The sequence below is a fragment of the Lepeophtheirus salmonis genome, chromosome 14, assembly GCF_016086655.4.
Source record: "Lepeophtheirus salmonis chromosome 14, UVic_Lsal_1.4, whole genome shotgun sequence".
Classification (NCBI taxonomy): domain Eukaryota; kingdom Metazoa; phylum Arthropoda; class Copepoda; order Siphonostomatoida; family Caligidae; genus Lepeophtheirus; species Lepeophtheirus salmonis.
This window is the reverse complement of record NC_052144.2, coordinates 13,651,581-13,667,995: the sequence shown is the minus strand read 5'-3', so window position 1 is coordinate 13,667,995 and position 16,415 is coordinate 13,651,581. Positions and strand designations below refer to the sequence as shown.

The 16,415-nt window shown below is 30.2% G+C and overlaps 1 protein-coding gene across 2 annotated transcripts in view; it reads left to right on the top strand.

The window, feature by feature from the left end:
• Positions 1 to 16,415, top strand: part of LOC139907202 (uncharacterized) — a 192,444-nt gene that overhangs the window by 159,031 nt on the left and 16,998 nt on the right. Inside the window, exon 3 of one of the 2 annotated variants that reach the window (XM_071893437.1) lies at positions 1,394 to 1,629. The exons of the other annotated variant lie outside the window; for it this stretch is intronic. The gene's annotated coding sequence lies outside the window, so the exon portion shown is untranslated. The remainder of the gene's footprint in view (positions 1 to 1,393; positions 1,630 to 16,415) is intronic. 2 annotated transcript variants of the gene reach the window in all.

Genomic DNA, 16,415 nt, shown 5'->3' with positions numbered 1-16,415 from the left:
GAGCCCTCCTTAAGAATCTACGCAGGGAGTGACAACCTAATAATTGCTATTGACCTAAGTGAGATCCAATATCAACATGATTGTCAATTGGAGCCGTACATGTGGCTGGAGGACTCGGTTTCTTGTCACACTTTAAAAAAAAGTCTCAAATGGCTCCAAGACAATTTAACGACTTTATATCGCAGTAAGTTAGGGTCTCTAAGCTCGCAAGACTTGAATCTGATGGATCTAGGGTGCTATCGAACAACAAGCCAACCGAACCTCCTGCAGACCAAAGACAAACTTAACAGTTGGATTAACAAGACATTCCATTTTTTTTCTAAGGAAAATTGAGGGTGGATGTGATTTTATTTAATAAAATAAGTCAGAATCCATCATGTTTTCAGGGTTTTATTTTATTAAACTGATAACTACTTAGAAACAAAATTGTGTTAGCAATGTAGGCTTGCCTATCCTGTAAATGGATAATTGAGCTTGCAACTTATGTAGAAATGTAAATAAATAAATTACTATTTGCTACGACATTTCCTCTATTATTATTTATTGCAAATAAAGAAACCACATTTATTTTGTAAATTACAAACATTACAATTTCACTAATGTGATGAAGATGTGAATCAAGGATATCACGTTATTACCTTCGCTAATAAAGTTGAACGTAGGTTATGATTTTGCCTCGGTTTGTTTGTAAGCAGGATTATAGAAAAAGAACCGACCGATTTTTGTCAAACATTATAGAAATATTATATAAAAGTTTGTAAACAGTAAGCGACCATTACACTTTGATAGGCCAATGTAATTTTTTTTTCTGTTTGTAACTAGTATTTGAGAAAAAATTAAATCTAAGTTTATATATAAAATTTGTAAAAATTTTATATATCTGAAAATAAGAGATGATTAAATTTTGAGAGGAAAAGAGTAAAGGTTGAGGTCACTCAAAACGTAAAAAATGCAAAATTGGCATAATTTTGAATAAATTGAGATACATAACTCAAATTAAATTATGGGGGGTCAAAGATCGAAGGTGACACAAACCCTTAAAAACATATCATTGACCATAACTTTTAAACAAATTTAGATACATAAATGGTTTTGGTACAAGTTAGCGACATCCTCGATATACACCAGCTATTTGGACTTTAAAGACCATGGATGTTTTTTCTTCAAAGAAGCGGTAGAATCTGTGTTCCATTTATTTTATTTTTGTGATCAAGATAGACCTGTGGTGAAGAGTATCTATACGGATAGGTTGGGCATAAGTCTGAAGGCGTCTGATTGAATCATTGCTCTTACAATGAAATGAGAAAATGACTTTAAAGTGAAGGCTATATAATAGGAAAGACTCTCATGATAAGTTATACATGCAAATCAATAAGGAATCCTCTTCCTGCAGGTCTGAACACAAAACTTTTGAGATAAATGGACTCAATCAAGTTAGTGGATAATATAGGTGTCGGTTAGCGTCTACATTCTGTTTGGCTGAGCTGAGGTACGTCTCAAATGTTGCATTCACTCATAAATTAAAACAATAATATTAATATACCTGCGTGAATTGAGAATTTATCAAGGTGGTGGATGATAGAACTCTCTTCAATGCAATGGTTTGGTCAAGGAATCTCGACTCTTGAGGCAAGATCCGTTAAACAAGTGTTTTACTCGCTGGATCTTATCTCCTTTATATCCTCTATTTATGAGTTCTCCATTATTTTATTTTATCTTATTGATTAATTTGGTTTTATTATGGACATAATAATGCTCCATTGTTATTGTGATTGTTGTCAGGCGAGTATAAATCTTAAAATCCTACCTATTATTAGATGTAGAACTATTATCGGTCTGTATTATAAACTATTGCAAGTAGTATGAAAGTAGAAAATCTTTAGAAAATTTAATTTCCCTAGTATTATTCAAATATTTACAAAAATATTCATCTCTTTCTGTGGAGAAAAGTCAAAATCACATGGCAAAATTGACTTATTCAATGCACCATCTTCAGTTCTCTTAGCAAGATAAAAACTCTGTATCGAAATGAATAAAAAATTAAAATCTAGCTGTAAGTACATTTTTTTCAAATGAGCTTATCATGTTAAGAAAGAATAAATCCACTAATTGTTAATATATTAGTGGATTTCTTCACTAAAATAATTGTTTTTTTATTATAAAACTTTATCAAATATTAAAATAATCGTGTATATCTCCTATGTAAAAAAAAATGGATAAAAAGTTCACAAATGATTAAATGCAGTTGTTTAAACTTACAACTACAAGGCAACAAATTGTAATAGTTGTCTAGCTTATTATATTCATAAACGTAGATTGATGTTCACCTATTTTTGTATATTTCATACCTACAAAAACGTAATTCCCCCTTTATATTGTGTCAGACCCAGTTTGCAAGTAGCAAATCTTCATTTTGAGTGGCATTCTTTGTACTCTTAACGAAAAACACAAGGACGGGCCCGCGTTTTCAACACATATGTGACGTCATTAAAATGAGCTTGCTTACTTTTGTCAAATTATAAAGTCGTGAGCGGCACATCATTATTATCAAGCACCTTGGAATCAATAGACTTTTAAACAATTCATATTATTATTTTCTAATAGGGAACTTCTACCCATCTTTTAATAACCTTTAAATTTTTCATTCTTTTTTAAATAACTTGAGAAAACTCTATTTTTTAATTTAAAATATTAATCCACATTGAATATGTTGACAAAATAATAATTATTTTTATATTGTTTTGAATAAACGAAAAAAAAACAATATTAGATACATAATTCAAATTAAATTTTGAGAAGTCGAAGTCACACAAAACGTTAAAAAACGCGTGATCGATCATAACTTAATTTCAATTTAAGATACATAAATCAAACGAACGTTCACTTTGATTGAAAATGTTTTTAAATGGAGGTTCGCGCTCTACCGAGTGGTAATTCCAGTTTAATTTTGTTATTATATCATTTTTTCCTACAATATTGAACAAATATACAACTGAGTGTTTACACTACTAACACAATGCTCTTCGTAAAATAAAACTTGAAATGTAGAATTGCAGTTACAAAAAAACATTCGAAATATTTGATTATTGGAAAGAGAAAACATATTAAAGGTATATTTCTATTTGGAATTTCAAAGAAGAACAGTGGAATTTCTGAGGTAACAAGGGCCCTGGACTTTGTAATTCTTAGTTGTAATGCCTCCATTGGAAGTCTATTCGGGAGGATGAGTTGAGAGGTATCAGCTTAGCAGCTTCAGCCTGCTATGGCTCTTTCACAATGAATGCTTCTAAATCAGAATGGGAGTCATGGAATTTTGCAATTTTTAAACATAAATTTATTACAGCCTATTTAAAATAATATATTTGACATGTAAAATGTTTTGAGGCTTCACAGGGATGTAAGGTTGGGAACCACTGGCATGGGCAATGTCACTCATTCTATGAAATGTTCATTCTCTTTTCTTTTATAAATTATTATACATACATTTTTCTATCCATGACAACCACCTAATCCGCATTTCCGTGAATATTTATATTTATTTGTCATATTTCAGGGACTTTTGCAGTATTTTTTTGATTGAAGAAGCAAAAAAAAAAAAATAATTTTATATATTTCTGTCATTGGTATTGTACATTTTGTTAATTATTTTAACCCTCAGCTATTTCTATGGGTTGTTTAAGTGTTTTGCTAAAGTGATTGTCCGTAAACTGTAACGTAAGCTGATTAAGTTTTTTTATTTTATTTTATTTATTTCATATACACTTACATTAAACAGATCTATTTCTAATATTTTCATAGTTTTATTAAAAAAAAATCAAAAAATCCAGTTATTAATTTAAAGTCGTTAAAAGTACTCCCTCGACTATTTGTCCTCTCTCTCTTCATCTTACAGAACAGAGCACTTACTCACATACTGACAAAGTGAGCTGATTAAGTCAAATTATGCTTTTGAAGTTGTGGCTACTTTAAATGAACATTCTAGAGGGTTTGACCTGAAGCGATGAATTCATCGAGAAGCTCCGAAAGATGGTGAACAACAAGCCCTGGCAGTCTATGAGTGATTGATGGGGAGAGGAAAGTCAAAAAGAAGACAATCAGGAACTTAAGAACAAGATAGTGGATAATCAATTGCTGTGAATTTTCTTTGACTTCACCTCCCCTGATGTTTGCCCTCCTTTATCACTCAACTCTAATCCCATGGACTCCTATCAATGGAAAGTGGTGGAGAGAGCTACCAACATTCCCATAGATGTCGTCATCAATGCTTGCTTGCAGATCAGAAACCGTATAGAGATCGTGATTGAGGCAAAAGGCAGTTTCATTGAATAAAATTATTTTGTATATATCAAGGTATAACAAGCAAAAAACTGTTTGTTTTTAATACTTTTTGTGGGAAAATTACGTTGTTTTTAATTTAGTTAGTTTCTTCGACTCAAAAAGTCTCCCCAATTATACATTGAATAAAAATCAAATAATTTGCCCTAAAATAATAATTATATCAAATAATTATTATATATACTTTTACTTTGATAAGTTTATTTTTCGAATTAAAATTTGTTTTTAAAATGAAATTAATATAACGTTATCTTTAATCAGTTAGCATTGGATGATATATATGTATATACCATTTAATAAAATTATAACCATTATAATATATACTAATTAATAATATAATTATTATCATTTAATAAATTATATTTAATTTAATCAAACTTTTTTTAATAAAACCATGCAAAAAATGATATATTTTAACATATTTGAAACCACAAACTATTGCTATAAATGTACACATATACATAAAGATGTGAAATCTGGTTGAATAAGATATAATTTAATTTTAAATATCTTTAGAATGTGCAATATATACTGCTTGAATGTATAAAATAAGTTATTTCTAATTAAAATATTAAGAATATGGTGTAAATTTAACTTACAAAAAAGAGTCAATCTTTATCATATCAAACTTGTTTCATGTAGCGTCGGCTATTTCCTTCATGGCTGAGAAAGTCATGAAGTAGGAAAAAGTTTGGCAGAAAATACTTTTCTATAACGGATATATTTCCGCCATAAAAATACCCCACAAGCAATGCAGGGGGGGAGTTTTTTTATTGGCAGAACAGATATTCTGCCAAAGATATACGGAAAGTTATTTGTTGATATTACTAAAAGGTATCAATTAGAATGGATTAGTTTTACAACGAAATCGTCAATCTATGACATTCTTATGTTTGCTTCTGTCTTCTCAAATTATTTCATCCGTGGAATTCAATTATCTACTGTAAGGCAAACTGTACAAGGAATTGTTTGGTCTAGGACTCCAAGATCTGACAATTATAGTACGATTGATATCATCTCACAAAACCAACATGTTTTATTCAGCTACGTCCATATCTTTGAATTTATTGAACTAAATAACTTGAAGCTTCAAAGCTTTGAAAGCTATATTTTGTCTATGATATTTAACTCTACGTCAGTAAACATTCTTTTTATAACACGTATAGATAACTAGAACAAAAAGAATCCCAAAAATACAACGTATTTAATTACATAGTAAACAGTAATTAATTTATTGATAATGTCATTTAAATTTTGAATCATTTTTTAAAATTATCCCTTTATTTTAAACTCATTAATATCAATTAATTTTGTATAAATATTTGTATACACATAAGACATTGAGAAAAAATAAACTTTTATTTCTTTAAAAAACCTTAAAAACATCAGTTGTTGGTTTGAACAAGGGATAATTTGTTATTCTTATACTAAAAACATCATATATCATTTGGTAAATATTATTGTACACTTCATTGCTGACATTGAAAAAAAAATCAAAGAAATTAATAGGAACTACTTTTAAACAAAACATTTAATTTTATTCACTGAATCTCGAATAAAATTGCTAAATATACGAGTAAATCCTTAACAAGGCACCATCTGTATAAATAAATAACTTTATGTAATCAGTTATAATGTTTTAGAAGCATATTGAAACGTATTGGTGATAAAATATAAATTATTCCTTCCCAATGTAGAAAGCTATAAATTAGATTGCATGAGACACATCCCAATGTACATAAAGATGATGTTTGGGTATCCAAAAGCACAGTCTATGCCATCTCAAACCGCTGAAAGGGGGAGGGGCATATAAGAGAATATCCCGCAAGTCCGGGGTGATAAAAACGTACTCCTATATTCCTCGTTGGTCTAAAACCGTCCGTGAAGGTATCTCCTAGGACTCTGATTAACGTTCTTGGCAAAAAGTGCCAAGTAAGCTGTGCAAAAGCCTTCTGGTCCATAAACACTTACCTGAGGATGAAGTGATACTGCCTCGCAAACGACATATAACAACAAACAAAAAATTAATCATTCTATGATCTGAATTGAAAAATATATTTTAATTCATTGGGCTTTGTTTAATTTATTTATTGTGAGAGGGCAAGAAGATAAAAGGAGTGAGACATGTGGTTCATCTGAATTAAGATCCCTGTTAATATCAGCTGTCTGTTTTATGATTTTGGAGGGGGAAATGAATTACTTCTATAAAGAGAAGAACCTTCTACATTTAAAATAGTATTAGTACAGCAATAACATTAAAGTTATATTTAAATTGATATATATTAATTTTATTATACATTATGCACCAAATGTGGCAATTTCAATCTAGAACTTTATCAAGATGTATTTCATCAACCAGCTGTAATAGGGAAGTCAATAAAATAAAACTAAATAATATGATGTCTTAGCTATCCAATCATAAAGTATCCCCTACCAGGCGGCCACGGAAGGCCCTGCACCATTGCTGATGTAGTCTTCAGATGTAGTATCCCAGTTCTGGTTGTCGGTGTCCTTGAGGTTATTGATATTTGGGTGACAGATGGTGCAGACATTGGACTCAACATGCTCCCAAAAAGTGAAGTCCAATGGGTTGGCATCTGGTGAGTAGGGGGCCACATTTTCTTTGGCCAGAAAGGCAAGTAGTCTTCCAACCACTTCTTGGCCTTTTTGGACGTGTGTGCAGGCGCACTATCTAGTTGGAACACCATGATCAAGTCTGGGAAGTTTGTCTGGAACCAATGTAACAACTTATCCCCCAAGGCCAGCAGCCTCTTTTACCTTTTTCAGATTCGATTTCATTTTCTTACCCAACCCAAGTTACTTTTCTACCTTCTCCGACTTCATAACTGCACAGATTGTCTGGAGTTCCACTGTTATTTTCGAGGAGTAGCACACACCCTCCCCCCGACGTGCCTAGATAGAGTGGTCTGGATAGTTGTCCTTCAGGAAGGACTTTGTTTTAGCGACGTGATGGCAAGGAGCTCCGTTTTGAATGAAAACAAAAGTTGTTCTCTGGCCCAAGAAAGTGCTTTCTTTTCCAGAAGCCACTCCTCTTCAGAAAAATGGAAGGCAGGCTACAACACCTAACACCATGGTGGCGATGAATAAGTCCCTCGTACGATAAAATATGGTAAAGCTGCACTTGAGCTTCATGAGAGGCATGCTGCGTGAGAGAAGCTTCACTTTTTTGTTGCTCCATTTTACTCGTTCTAGTTTTGTTTTTGTCTTATTTGTGTTGAAACTTTAGATGAGCAATCCTGAGTCACAATCTCTATCTTTTAACGACTTTGAAGACAATCGATGAATATTTTTCCGATTTAAAAAAATTTAAACTAAGTGTATCACTTGATGAGATCAAGCCTGCGTAGTTTATTCTTTACATGTTACAAGGTTAACTATGTAAGTGCGATAATATCTCTATTTGTTCATTTTTTTAGCTATATTTTTAATTTATATAAATATTGATTATATTCTCCTTGACAACCAATTAGTTATCTAAATTGGACCTTTTGTCATAAAATAATATTGTAGTAAAAAAATATTATTATCATTGAAAGGAAAATTATGTGTATGAAATAATTGTCCACTTGAATAAACGTATTTACTTACTTAATGGGAAGTTATTTCATTAAATTGTTCATAAACAAGTTCTTAATAATTTTAGTAGTATGTGCATTAAGTAGGTTTGTTATTCGAATTATATCGAATTTCGATTACGGCTAGTTTTGGGAAAGTTGTCATGTGGTAAGGAATTAACCTAGTGAGAATTACACTCTCCTACGCTATCTTCTTTAGTTAGCACATCTAAATTAAAGTTTGAAAGGAGACAAATGTTCATTACTTCGTCAATAAAAATTAAATTTCAGGAATAATCTTAATTTTATATGAATTAACGATAATATAAATTATTCTATCCTATCGAAAATATTAATTTAGTTTTATTCTAAAACTACCCTATACAGCAAAAAAGAGAGAATAATAAAAAAAAAATTGAACTTTCATTTAAGAAAATCTAAAAAATCATGTGCGATATACGCAGATTATCAAATTCTTTATATAATCAGTAAGTAAAGCGTTTTTGCCTTTTTCCATAATTTGATCGATATGTGCCACCTAACGATGACCTTATGGAACAATAAAATGTGCATAGGTGATTTTGATACCAGGAGGGATATTTTTCCAAGGAAATTATTCTCTTTAATTTTTTACTTTTGCAAGGAAGACAAAAATCTTGGTATATTCATGTTCATCTTTTTAATGTTGAATAATTATTTTTTTATTTTTTATGGTAAAATAATTGCAAAACAATTTTTTCAATTTTCTTCCTGAATTTCGTTTTGATCATTTTTTGACAAAAATATAGGTTTTATTTCTCATCTAGATAACTTTTTTCCATGCATATATGTCGGTTTGTAACTATCTTACATTGAAATAACTGGCTGACTTCTGGTCTGCCAACATGTGGCCCTCTTCCAGCCTTGATTTCGAATCCGGGAATCTACAGTTTGTGGTGTCTCGGAGAAGAATATCTGCAACACTTCGGATTCCTCCGATCTGCTATTATGATAGTATGGTACGCCTTCATCGTCAAGATCTGCACATCTGTTCTCTGGCGTGTTGAGGCTGTCATTACTCGGGCAGAAGGACATATTACATACAAAAATATAACTGTCAAATCTAGTATATAAATATATTATTAAAAATTGGTTTTTACTTGTCTTTTCTTGATTTAGTAAACATCACCAAATCTCCAAATTACCTAGATTATATGATTAATAATTGAGGTATTCACACACAGTTAATTGCTTAGCTAAGATATTATGAATTAAAAGGAAAAATATTTTTCTTAGCCTAATAAATTTACTCGTATTCGAACTTGAATTTACTCAATGCAAAATAACTTGAACTCGACTTAATGTTCAATTACTCTTACTAAATCCATAGTTTTATTTCAAACTCAACACAAAATGTTAAAAGATGCTTAAAAATAATGTTGCATACAATATGACCGGTTGGAATGTAAAAATAATAGAAATCGAAAAATGACACTGCTATCCTGACTATTTGATGAATGTTTGGAAGGACAGCAGATTATCTGCTAGCAGCAATGAAAGCAAAGGAAAAAAATTAATTATTCTCTGCATCTGTAGTAGCTCTTATGTTAATGCCCAATTGTGATGAAAATCCAGTGTATTTTGCACATCTTAAAATCAACCAAAAATTAATATGGTAACCCTGAAATTGCAACTATCATTTGGAGGAGGTGTCATCACGTTTCATTGGATCGGCTACAATCAGCTGTGATGAGGGAGGAAGGGAAGAAAGAATTAAACGAGGACGTTTGCAAGAATTACTTCGATGTTCACCCTTAAAGGACTTATAATTACCAGGTGGAAACTTGAAACTTACACATATGGAAAGAAAAAGAAAATTGCCTGTCTTTCTTTTCTTTGTACGTTTAACAAGATCTTTATTTTTCATTTTCTGATGCTTATCCGATGTCAAATTGATTTATTCTATTCGGCCACATTTGGCCAAACAGATGGCGACAAGCCTCTCGTGAAAAGAGTTGCAAGTATTTAAATGAACTTCAGGTCCGTAGCATCCCACTCTTTGTCGACAGAGGTCTTCATGGTTTCAACTTTCGTCTGACTGATGGTAAAGACGCTCTTGATAATGTGCAACCAAAAAGAAAAGTCGAGGTGATTGACATTCAAACTGTATGGTGGCCCGATGCTTTTGTATCAGAAAGCAATGTTGTTAGCTAAGAAGGTCTTACTAATTTTCAAAGTGTGAGCGGGGGTACCATCTTGCTGAAAGACAACGTTGCCGTCGGGACCTAGAGGAGCAGGTTGGTCTTGAAAACGTGGATGTAAATGACTGCTGTCAGTATGTAAAACTCTGGGAACAAGATCAGAGGTATCCCTGAGGGCATCTGCATTAATGATGCCCCCCCGGAATCCTCGTTCATCTCTTGGCCTCTTTTTAACATTCTAGATAGTCTAACGAGCCATTCCCGTCAGCTTGGCCATCTCCGTTGAATTGTAACTCTCATATAAAAGAGATGATGCCCTAATCCTTGGATCCCGCCGCAATAATATTTCTCGTCCAATTCAAAAAAATGAAAAATAAGCAGATTTTTGAAATACATGCCTACCTATACAACTTCAGGAAGGTCTAATTTTCTCCTAAATAACCTTTCAATTCAATATAATACCAGTGTGTAAGTTTGAAGTTTCTAGGCGGTATAACTAAGCGACAAGTCCTCATGGTTACTTTTCATCATTTAGGAGCACACGCAAAAGGTTTTAAAAGTAATTGAATGTAGTGAGAATAGAAATTTACTTCTTAGAAATTAAATAATAATGACGACAACCAAGGAAAAGAAAATTCATTCTTCATAAATTCCAATTCCATTATTAAACGGGCGAGTTTAAAAGTATATACAATTTTCATTACTACTGATAAATTTCAAACAATTTATTAATGTTATTCTACAATTTTTTATGAGCAGACTTTTTAATAGATGTTCTCCCTTTAAGAATTAAAAAGTAATGATAACGACATGAAAACAAAAAAAAAAAAAAAAACACTCTTCAGATTACAAACTAGGAAAAAATATCGCAAACATTAAGTTCATATTTTATACAACTCTTTCTATAAATATACTATGGGAATCTGTCAAAAATGTATTATTCAATCACCATGGATTCAATTAAATATTTAAGTAAATTGTTATCTGATTATGCGTCAACTTTCATAGGATATAACAATGTATAATTATATTGGAATATTTAAACTAATAGCAACAAAATTTCAACTTTTTTTGCCCTTTGATTGAGTTGGTGTGTTCCCGATTAGTTTTTACTTTCTGTATGAATGAAAATGATCTCCATAACTCAAAAAGGCTTTTATCCCCATCATGAATTTTCTGCTCATCTGATTTTGTGATATTTTTTGCTGTGAACGATCTACATAAATAAAAGACAACACCATAAAATATAGCTTTTAGATCTGTTAACAGATTTAAAAAATATATTTTTATTTTTTCTTTGGAAGTCTAATAAATTCATTATTATTGATCACAATGGATAAAAATCTTTGTTTTGCGTAAAATGAAGACACATGATAAGAAAAAGTAAAATTAATATTATATAAATTATTTAACAATTTGATGACCCCACACGAAAACTTGATAACTGGAAAAACATAGAAAAATGGGTTTAATAACTTTTTTGGGGGTTACCATGGATGAAGAATTTGATTCTGCAATTTTTTTACTCCAAAAGCCAATATTTTTCACTATTTGATCAGCAATATTATGCTAACTGAAATGTGCTATAAGTCTATTCAGTGCAAAACTATTTATGTGTCTATAACAATCTAGTCTGCTATGCAGTGATGCATTCCTTGAAATAAATTATGAATATTTTAAAGTGATTATTAGCTGCAGTGGTGTATGCAATGCAATTAAATTATTTGCTTTCCACAAATATAATACGAACAATACTGGCAATAGTACGCGGCATTGTGCAGAGTTGTTAGGTTTCGTAGACCAGACAAACTACTTTAATAAATATAAAAGATAACTATCCAAAATAATCAGTGTGACTCAACTTTTTGCATGCCCACACTCACACGTTGTGATTTAATACATATATGATGGATGTTTTATTCTCAAAAATAAAATAATCATACTAAAAGATTAAGAAAAAAAATACGACGTTACGATTGATGATCCAGGGAGTACTTTAGTGTCTAAAGCGCTACCTTAGCTACACAATATTGATGCTACATGTAAAGCACCTACGATATTTTTTTTCATATGACCAGTAATGTAAATCCTCTGAATTTTGTAGCTGGCCCTATTCGTGTGTGCTCATAAAAGACGGAGTGTAACCCTGCGATTTGTTGTGGATTATATTTTTAAGTACTTATTGGACTCAGAGTAGAAATGAGGATCGTCATTGGAATAATTCTAACCAATGCCCTTCTTTATTTTCATCTCTCCTTCCTCCCTTACCACAGCTGATTATAGATTATCTAATGCAACTTCATGACCATTATTCTTTCTCTATTTCAAAATATTCCCCTCAAATTGACTTTCGGTTTCTTTTTTTTTTTAAGATGCCAATTGTACAAAAGATCACTGAATATAAATATGTCCTTATTTCTTAAATAAAAAATAAGTATATTATATACATCAGGGAGCACTATGTACAGTATATCCTGTTTACCCTCTCGATTCTACATCCAAAGACTCTGAAAGATTTTATTAATATGACTATATTAATATTTCTTAGATCAAAAATATGTATATTAATATTATAAATTTTCAAAAATACCTTCATATTAAAATACTCTAATTTCCTTAACCCTGTGTTAGCAAACTGGGATTTTCTTTACCCCAAATTTTATAATAATTAAATTTCATATAATTGTTTCAAATCTGTTTAAAATTGATTTTATATACAGAATTTTTAATAGGCACCAAAAGCATATTGTACAATAAATCTAAATTCTTTTTTTGATGTAAAATTATATTCTTATTTTAATATTTGTCGATTTTGCAATTTTTAATAAATATTTGGTATTTTTGATTAATTTGTTTGCTTTTAAATCCTTTTTTTCTTTACTATTTTTTTTTTTTTTTAATTTATGCTATACAATTTTGGTATCTAAAATTTATATAAAATAATCAATATTATTTATAAGTTTTTATCAAAAAGATAATTGACAAGTATTAACTTTAATATTCACAAATTTAGATGTGCTATTAAGATTAATTGAAAATGTTATTTAAGCATTTTACTTGATATTTATAAGTACATAATGGATGAAATAGTAAAGAAAATATTTTCAATTTGTATTGAATAATTTTGAGTCTATGTAGACTATGTATCATTTAATAAAAGTTGTTTAATATTTAAGGTAACTTTTACCCCAGTTCATAATCTGTGTAAAAATAGATGTTCAATTATGGAAGATTAATAGTGATTAAAAGTGTAATTAAGATTACACTACAATAGCTACAAGGGGGTAATAGTAGGAGGGGCTGTTAAAATCAAATTCAATTTCAGCCCAATTTTTCCGATTCAAAATGATTTTTTAAGCACTTTGGAAAAACAAAATTACATTTTCACCCATGAATTTGTATTTTTATATTATTTTTTGAATGTAGTAAGAAAAACTCGCAAATGTCGTGATAATTGAAGCCTTTTTTATGTTTAAAGCAATAGTTATATAAAATTTTAAGTTTAAAAGGTACAGTTTTAAGGTCCTAAAAAGGTCAATGGTCACATAAAAGGTCAACTTCTTCTAAATTTTTATTTTAGCGTCTGTAACAGGGTGCTTAATTTTGAGGGTGACCTGTTAAATCAATCTTTTGATGTAATATAACGAAAAAATTAGGTTTTTAAAGTTTCAACCTTCAATAGGCTATTTTTTAATTCTATAGCCATTTTTAAAATAAATTTTTTGAAAAACATTCTCTATATAAATAAGGGATACAGAAGTTTCAATTTTAAAGTTATGTTACTGAACTTCAAAAGGTTGCCTGGATTTTTTTTCCAGAGTCCTTAAAAAATCCTATTGCATCAGCAAGGCTGGGCTAAAATTTAATTTGCTCATTTTCATGAATTAACCCCGCCCCCTTTGTATTAGTATGCAACAGCCTTTATCGTAAACTTTATCATCTCTTAGTTTAATAAAAAGTCAGAAATATATACTTTATTATACAATCCAAATCAAATAACACAGATTAACGCTAATTTTAAGATAGATTTCAAAAATTGTACTGTATGGTAAATTTTTCATTTATAACAAGTATAAAAAATTTAAAAAAACTTATAATCTAGTGTCTAGATTATGAATAGATAATAGCAAAATTTGAATTTACTAGTTAGAATATTGGTAAAAATATAGTCACTCCAAAATTGGAAGTAAAATATCTCAGTTCCAACATATATCTTTTTCATGCTGGATCAACTATTAATAGTTTAACAAAATATTTTTGTGTATCTATTGAACTTTGAAGGTTCATTGATATTTTACAAATTATTGCTCACTGTAAACCGATGCTGATGGAACGAAGTAGCTCAATGGACAATTTGCTCGGGAGAAATGATTCTGTTAAAATCAATGTGCGTAGGTTCTCGCCCCAGTCGTTCCTAGAAATATACATTATGTATATTGACTTCAAAGAAGATTTCTAGTAAGATGGAGTAATTATAAAACTGTAAAGCTTACTTATACTTTATCAGTATAACTACATCTGACCAATTAAAGGAACGTTAAAAGAACAAAACTTTAACTTGTTGTAATATAAACAATTTTTATCATTTTTTTGGTAAAAGCATTTAGGATCAAACCATCATAATATAATTCAAAGGCAAACATTTGTTAATTAGTTTTATTTGTATCAAACAAACCTTATCTTGATCCTATTTTTAATTAAAATTTGTAAAATATAGTCGTATGAGTAAATATATAAAGTTGTGTACTTTTATTTATTCACCAACCACTACTGTTTATGGCTACAATTTAGTTACAAAAAATCTAATTAAAACTTAAGAACGTTTTGAAATGTTCCTCTACAAAAAGATGAAACCAAAAGAGCATGTAATGTGTCAGAAACAAGGATGATTAATTGCATTAAAATATATGAATATGAAACTGTAGAAACTTTTTTGGATTTGTAGCCTGAAAAAGGGGTTTGAATGAATCAAATTTTTGATCATATTTATTTTGTTCTTAAATATATAATATTTAATTTTAAAGTAATCATTAGTGCTTGAAAGACGAAAAATAACACTGATGCTTTGCTGCGGAGTTATAAATGTAAGTCCTTCTTGAACTCGGAGTCGAATTGAGGATTGATATTGAAGCAATCAATGCGAGATACAGAGTGGGATTTGTGTTTGTTTTCTTCGTCGCATAAGTGCTGGCAGATTATTAAATAAAACATCATGACAAATAGGCTGATTTTTCTCTAATTAAATGGTCAGGGTAATCTTCTTTTTTTTGTAGAACCGAAAATCATATTATTTTCAAAGAAAATCTGTTACAAATGCCGTCTTTTCTCTTTGCTGATATCTATTTTTGACGCTCACTCAAACAATACTGAGACAAAAATCACAAAAACTGTCTAACAATTTGTTTTAGTACAAAATCTTATCTTTCTAAGGCCATCTAGTGTAAACCAATGGTATTTCTATAACGTGAGATACACATTACTAAAGCCATATATTCGTTAAAAAAAAGGAATTTATCTATACTTTACCTATCAAATACTATCTGCAGTGGCCTGATTTTGTAATTCTTTGAGAAACTAGAACCCTCATAACAAACTACCGCAGTAGCATAAAAACAATGAAAATCGCATCTTTTTTAATCCGAAGGTGAACATTTGTTGACAGGTGTGACTTAAAACTTTTTATAGGGTTATGTCACTATAAACATCATTTTTCTAAAACTTTTAAAAGTATTTATACATCATGAAGCAAACAAAACATATTATTTTTCAAAAGCCAATAAAACAAGTTTTATAAATCAGAAAAGTTTAAATTTTCTTTCCAATGTTAGTTTTACATAGTTAAAGTTTTATTTAATATTGTTTTTACATATCTAACGTCTCACATTGTCCCTATACGGAATTCACCAAGCTTTGTTACTTTAATACTCGGTGATTTTTTTTATGTTTCCGACAAATACATCTTTAGAGGATTATGAAAGTAAATGGAAGGTGTCTCATTATGTGGAAGTGGTTGTGAATTTGGTCGTTTCTTTTAAAGCATTCCGAGGAGGGGGTTAACTGTGGATTGAGGGATGAGGCAATGGGAGATCACCATTACAGTATAATTATACGATTTATGTTATGGTTCTAGGATGTTTCGCCCAAGAGTTTTCGCTCTGCGGAAGCTTTGTCCAGGGAACTTTTGCCTCTTAAATATACATATATTAGGGCAAAAATATATATTCTCACATATAATTTATGTTATAAATAAGTTCTTGAATTTATTTCCCATGCATTTTTGGATTTATTCTCGAATATACTTTGCTAGCCTATTACTATATAACGG